This window comes from Plecotus auritus (assembly GCF_963455305.1).
Source record: "Plecotus auritus genome assembly, chromosome: 2".
Lineage (NCBI taxonomy): Eukaryota > Metazoa > Chordata > Mammalia > Chiroptera > Vespertilionidae > Plecotus > Plecotus auritus.
The window spans coordinates 203,172,655-203,180,110 of record NC_137771.1 but is presented as its reverse complement, the minus strand read 5'-3'; the positions used below and the strand labels follow the sequence as shown (position 1 = coordinate 203,180,110).

The 7,456-nt window shown below is 45.2% G+C and overlaps 1 pseudogene across 1 annotated transcript; it reads right to left on the bottom strand.

Moving 5' to 3' along the window:
- Positions 1-3,841: 3,841 nt before the first annotated feature.
- Positions 3,842-4,194, bottom strand: LOC308241891 (large ribosomal subunit protein eL34-like; annotated as a pseudogene). Its single transcript has one exon. The product of its transcript is annotated as a large ribosomal subunit protein eL34-like (transcript).
- Between the last annotated feature and the right edge of the window lie 3,262 nt (positions 4,195-7,456).

The window sequence follows — 7,456 nt, the reverse complement described above, 5'->3', positions numbered from 1 at the left end:
CAGCCAATCAGGAGTGAGTATGCAAATGAACCCAACAAAGATGGTGGCAGCCATGGAGCTGAAGTGAGCTGGAGGCTTGGGTTGCCTCCGGCAATGGAGGAAGCCAAGCTTCCTGCCCACCCTGGCCTCGACTCAAGGAGGGGCTGGGAACCTGGGTCACTGGGGGGCGTGGCCAGTCTGAAATGGCCCTCAGCCTCTTACCCAGGCTGGCCACACCCCCATGGGGTGAGGGTCCCCGCTGGGGGGCTTGGCCAGCCTGCAAACAGCCATCAGCCCCTCACCCAGGCTGGCCAGGCACCCCAGCAGGACCCCCCCCCCCACCCTGAAGGGGGTGTGGACAACCTGAAAATGGCCCTCAGCCCCTCACCCAGGCTGGCCAGATGCCCCAACAGGAACCCCCACCCTGAAGGGGGTGTGGCTGGCTTGAAAACAGCCCTCAGCCCCTCACCCAGGCTGGCCACGCCCCCCCAGTGGAAACCCTCACCCCATGGGGGCGTGGCTGGCCTGCAAACCATCACAGGCCCCTTGTCCAGGCAGCCCCATGCCCCAAGGGAACCCCCACCCTGATCCAGGACACCCTTCAGGGCAAACCAGCCAGCCCCACCCATGCACCAGGCCTCTATCCATACTAATAAAAGAATAATATGCTAATTAGACTGGGAGACCTTCCAGGAGACCTTCTGGACATTCTTCTGGACAAAGCCATGGTGGCGGGGCCGAGGTAGAGGCAGTTAGAGGCCAAGAGGGGAGGGCATTTGGGGGTGAGCAGGCTGGCGGTGGGGGGACAGTGGGTGGGGGTCATTGGGGGTGATCAGGTCGGTGGGGGGAGGCGCAGTTGGGGGTGAGCAGACCAGCAGGGGGGCCAATTGGGGGCAAGCAGGCCATCAGTGGGGGTGAGTTGGGGGTGATCAGGACAGCGGGGGGGGGGCAGTTTGGAGTGAGCAGGCCAGCAGGGGGACAGTTGGGGGCAAACAGGCCAATGGGGAGGGAAGGTGGGGGCAAGCAGGCTGGCAGGGGGTCAGTTGGGGGTGATCAGGCTGGTGGAGGGGGCATTTGGGGTTGAGCAGGCTGGCGGCGGGGGGACAGTTGGGGTCGAGTAGGCCGGCAGGCAGAGTGGTTAGGGGCAATCAGGCAGGCAGGCAGGTGAGCGGTTAGGAGCCAGCAGTCCCAGATTGCGAGAGGGATGTCTGACTGCTGGTTTAGGCTTGATCCCTGTAAACCGGCAGTAGGACATCCTTCGAGGGGTCCCAGATTGGAGAGGGTGCAGGCCGGGTTGAGGGACACCCCCCTCCCATGCACGAATTTCGTGCACCGGGCCACTAGTATATATATATATATATATATATATATATATATATAGTGGTCTATTAAAAAGTTTATGGATTTTCTCTAGTCTTTTAGATGTAGTGCATTTGTGAAAGAAAAGTTGCTATGACTCAGTGAGTTATCTATGTATTAACATGCAGCTCGAATTTGGGGTTCATAGTAATTAATTAACACCAGAGGATGCTTACTACATGTGGGAGTGCGATTGCACTGTGACTAATAGAGGGAGAGCTCACAGGAGTGACAAATGCCTTCTCTCAATGAATTTGTCTGATTAACATTATAAATTGGGGAGGGGTGCAAGCTGAGTATTATAAGATGCCTGAATTTCATCCTATCTAATAAAGAGGGAATATGCTAATTGACCATTACTCCATCACAAAGATGGCTGCACCCACAGCTGAGGCCAAGTTCCCATAAGGAGTCTTAACGAGCAATCAGCAGGGACCTGAGGCTAAGCCCTCCCCGCCCCTGTGGGGCTTGACAGGGGACCTCAGGCCATGTCCCCCAACCAGCAGGGCTTGACAGAGGATCTCAGGCTGTGCCTCCCACTCGGCAGGGCTTGACAGGTGACCTCAAGGTGCGCTTCCCGTCCTGGTGTTCATCTAGGGGACCTCAGGCTGCTCCCCCCGCCCCAGTGCCAGGCCGGGGGACCTCAGGCCATGCCCCCCACCAGGTGGGGCTTGACAGGGGACTTTGGGCTGCACCCCCCACCCTGGCATCAGACCAGGGGACCTCAGGCCATACCCCCGGCCCCAGCACTGGGCCAGGGGACCTGAGGTTGTGCCCCCCTGCCTGGCTGGGCTTGACAGGGGACCTCAGGTCATGCCCCCCACCCAGCGGGGCTTGACAAGGGACCTCAAGGTGCACCCTCAGTGCTGGGTCGGGGGAACTCAGGCCATGCCCGCACCCAGCAGGGCTTGATGGGGGACCTGAGACTGCACCCCCCTGCCAGTGGGGTTTGATGGGGGACGTGAGGCTGCACCCCACTCCTGGTGCTGGGCCGGGGGGCCTGAGGCTATGCTCCCCTACCTGGTGGGGCTTGATGGGGGACCTCAGGCCATGCCCTCCACCTGGCGGGGCTTGACGGAGGACCTCAAGGCACACCCCCCCGCCCGGTTTGGGCTGGGGGACCTCAAGGGTGGGACTGGCCAGGTCTGGATCTAGCCCAATGGAGGTGGGGGGGCAGCCAGGCCTGGGTCTCATGCGATTTTGAGGTGCATGTGGGTGGGCAGGGACTTGACTTTGGGTCCCATGGTGAGCCCCAGACTCTGACAGGAGGAAGGTTTTCATATACATTTTACTAATTTTCTTTCATCTCTGACACTTCTATTATAGAGAAAGGGCAAATAGCAATATTAAATTATTTCCTCTAATCCCCTTTTAATGTGCACAAATTTCGTGCACCAGGTCACTAGTAAGGAGATAACAAGGGAGGACCTTTCAAAACAAGTCATTGAATTAAAGCCACTGAATTCAAAACAATGGCAAGCTAATTTTCCCCAATATCTCCTTATAATATTTCTCCTGTAACTATCAGAAAATTTAGGTTAAAAGCAGGCTTGCAAATTGAAAGGTCATTGTGAAATTGAAGAGAGGTATTTTCTGATTTTTATTTAAATGTTTATTTTGGAACTGGCCTGGCTATATCCATGCTGTCATGACCAAAATGTCATAAGAATTTTACCATATCAAAGATTTGTGAGGCAGACTACTTTTGTCATCTTTTAGGTTTTCTCAACACCAAAGGGACACACAAGTGGTTTGGGAACAAAAATATGTAATGCAATAAAAATAAAAATATTTCACAAATATATTTGAAATGTGTGTGAGAGACTGAGACAGAGAGGCACAATCCAGAGAAAAAATTTTTACAAAACCTTCATATACTCCTGTCTCAAATAACCATTGGATTCCCTACTTTATAGATGCAAGTAGGACAAGACCTTCTTGATGCTAAGAATAAGGCTAGTTGAAGTAAACATGGAGATAGTTTTTCTGGCCCCTGCTCACTTGTAGAAGCTTGGGTAATTTCCTGTTTCTCAGTGACATTCATTCCATTTTTAAGTAATGAAATTAGATAGTCATTTTTTTTCTCTCCACTGCAGCATTGTAGCAAACAAACAAATTACCACCAGTAAGAGAGTATTTATATCCATTCAGTGGAATAGTATACATAAGCAGAAAGAGTCGGTCCATCTCCACATGTTAATTTGAAAAGCTGTCCAAATATATAAATAAGAAATGCAAAATGTAGAACAATAAATATGGTGTCATTCATAAAATAAACATTAAAATTTATAGGACGATACACAAAATGTCTATTCACTGCTTGTCTCTGGGAAGTGAATGTGGAGTTGAGAGGGGCTCTGTTTCATTTTACATCTTTCTGATAGTCTGATTTTTTAAAAACCACACAAAATATTTTGAAAGGAAAACATGAGTGAAAATGGGCAAAAGTGTGTTTTTTTTGAGACTTTTGTTTTTATTACTCAAAAAAGCTTCATTTTTAAATTTATTTAGCTTTCTGACTCTGTGCTTGTGCCTTCAACACTTTCACAAGGATTTTCTGCTCTTCCATAAGGAAAGCACGCTTGATCCTCTCACAGACACATTTAGCACACATGGACCCACCCTAGGCCCTGCTGATGTGCTTTTTACTTTTAGACAACCTCATTAGAACTTTAGGTCTCACAGCATGAACTCCGCGAAGTCGGCCTGGGCACACACCACATGCAGATTGTGCTTTCCCAACCTTCTTGGTATAAAGGTAAACAGTTCTATTACCGGGGGTTTGGGACAGTCTGGTTTTGTTAGAGGCTGTATTGTAGGACAGCCTCCGACAAGGTATGTCAAACACTGGACCATGGTGAATACCTAAACTGAAGTCACTGTACCCGGAAGAGCAAAAAATGTTTTAAATGTTGAAACAAACATTCATACTATGTGTTCAACTTTTAGCAAGCCCACAAAGAGGTTTAATTCATAAATATAATTCTTATTTGATTAGAAGTAATGTATATAAGGGCAGAAATTGTATTTTTGGCCCCCCAAGAGTCAAGTACAATGCTTTGATCCTAACAGAGTTTAGTAAATACTACTTAAATTCATTTGAAATTGCCATGACCTAGTGGAACAGGATTGAAATAATTTATCCAACCTGATTCATGGTGATGATAATCAGCCTTAGGTTTTACACATGGGAAATAAAGTGGGTTTCCAGTGTTCATTTATTAATACTGAATTTATTTGTGTGTATTTTGGCAGATCTCTGATTACAGTGTTCATATAACTCTGTCATGAATGTAAAAGGCAATGTCAATTGACGTGCATTCCGACAAGCTATTTGCAACCCTCCGATCTCGAAGTCAGACTCAATTGCATAATTAGCCCAAAGATAAGTCTGCTATTAAAATGCTCTAATCAGTCAACCAATAAACTGAAAACTAGCTCTCATTTTCATACATCAAAAAAAAAAAAAAGAAAAGTTTATTAAATGACTAATGTAATACCCACAAGGGTGGAAGGCAGAAGATGTCTGTTTCAGAACATGGGACCTCTTTCTCAGATAGGAATCCGGGACAACATCTGTTTGTCAGGGCATGATGCCATGGGTAAGCCAGCTTCCAGGCTAATGATTGGATGATGTGCAGCCCGTCAGTAATTTGACAGTGCTTCATTATGAGCGCTTCAAACAGGCAGATGTTTCCCTGAAGGAATCAGGCATGTGCAGTGACAACTTCATTGTAGACTGACAAGAACTCAGATCTCTTCTTCAGATGGAATTTCTAGATGAGCTGAAATGTTAGTGGTTCAAATTCTTGATGTCATATTGGCAATCAATCATTTGATGGACATAGGAAGGAATAATAATCGTGTTACTAACCTTTCTATTAATTATAACATCAAAACATAACCACCTTAAAATTTTCGCCCAAGAAGCATTCCAGAGGTAACACACTGAAAAGGAAAGAGGAAAAATAAATATACAGCATTAGTTTAAGTACACCTTTGATAATATACAGCATTTCTGCATCAATAGATTTTAACTGTATTCCCACTCAGTAATATTATTATTACCCTCAGCTGTTTGCCAGTAGCTGCAGGCGTAATTTTCTTTTCTTTTTTTTTTTACTGCTCACTGGACCCAAGCCTACTCAATTTGGTGTAGTTGGCTGTGGCATCTCTCACTTTCTTAAAACACAGGCCTTTCCAATTTCCAAGAATGTTTATGGTATCAGAGTAATTTGAAACAGGTGTTTAAGCCTCACGCCTCTGCTGTGCAACAGAAGGTTTATATATTTTTCATTATATATTGAGTCAGACCACAGCACTTGGAATGACCATCTGTCACCAGATGCATGCTGTGTGCTGAATGTAAGAGAAATAGGACTTTTCACTGCAAATTCCTTTGAAAGTGATGGGAGGCATTCTCCCGCCTTCTGAATCCTCACTGGTTGTTTTGGGTAAAATCAAAAGAAGTGTCTTTTTTTTTTTTGGTTGGTTTCTTTTCTCACAGAATGTCATCAATGAGAGATCATTAGAATGTACAGTGTTTCTGTTTGATTTAATTTAAAAAGTCATAAGCCCAAACAAGAGAGCAGTTAGCCTATGGACTTCTCCCAGAGGTGTACTACTTCAGTCAATATATTTCCTTCTTTGTTTCACAGCGCTAAGAAGTCTGGGTCTTAAGTACCAGTTCTCTTTGCAAAAATCTTGGCTCCCGAGTCCTAGTTGCCAATGCAAGAGCCATGGAGACCATAGAGGCAATGTGACTTAGTGAATCCGGCAAGATAGCGACTGGGGCAAGCTGGAGAGAGTACCGCGTGCCAGGAGGGAGCAGTGTGCAGATCTGCTGATGACTACTGTGCAGAAATGTGCAGGCTCAGCCTCAGCAGATCTATCTGTCATTCAGAATAAACTGGAAATCTGGATTTTTACATGCTAACTCCTAATATTTAAATATTGGTATTGTGAGAAAATAATTAAAGGACAGTGTGGGCCAACCAAGTATCTATCCAGTCCAAAGACTGCCAATTTTAAACCTACTGCTTAGACTAAATATCTCCTGATTCAAATGAATCTTTCAAAATTAGTAAGATATTCTACCCATGGGTCAAACACCCATGTTTTGTTATGGCAAAATTTTCCCCACTAGATATTATCAATACCTTGCTAATGATGGTGGTAAGCAATGCTGACAATGTTTACCTTCCTCTTGCTGCCCAGCAGGTAGGTTGAGATCATGTTGACATTCACTCTCTCATAGACTCCCACTCTGGGATTTGGAGTTAGAAGGAAAATAAATAAGATAGGCTGCAGGTAATCCTAAAGCTTCAGGGTAGGGGCACTGCTCAGGAATTTGGGAGGTTGCAAAAAACATTCAAAAAATGATCAGGTGAAAATTCATTTACTTTTACACCAAATATTTATCAGGTACCTACTATTTGTTAAGCACTGTTTCATTTATTATTCAGCAAATATTTCCTGAGTGCCTACTATGTACCAAGCATTACTCTGGGAAGTGAAGATGTAACAGTGAGAAAAAAATTAAGCAATAATCTTAGTTTTTCTAATGGGGCTGTGGATGACTTACATTTGGCAAAGTAACTAAATTATATGTTATATTATAAGGTGATAAGGACTATGGAGAAAATAAAGCAGAGAGGGATCTGGGGAGTAGAGGAGAAGAAGGGAGTTAGAAGCAAAAGATGATGCCACACTTGAGCTTAAATACCTGGGTTGTGGCATTGTCATTGCTGAGATAGGAAGAGATCAGCAATAAGCAGGTTTGGAGATGAAGATCAGGAACTCAGTTTTAGATGTTATGTGTTGGATGACTATTAGACATTCAAGAGAGGTGTTACGTAGGCAGTCAGATTTCAAGCTTGGAAATGTCCAAGCTAGAGCAATAAATTTGGGAGTGACCAGGTGGTGTTTAAAACCATGAAAGTGCATGGCAACAAATACAGATAGAAAGGAGAGGAATTCCAAGGATTAAGTCCTGTGTTTTTACAACGTATTTTTATGAAGCATTTACAATGACTCTGCAGATACAAAAGAACCAGCAAACAATACTGAGGAAGAAGAAACAATGGAGGTAGTAGGAAATCCAGAAGAATATGGATCC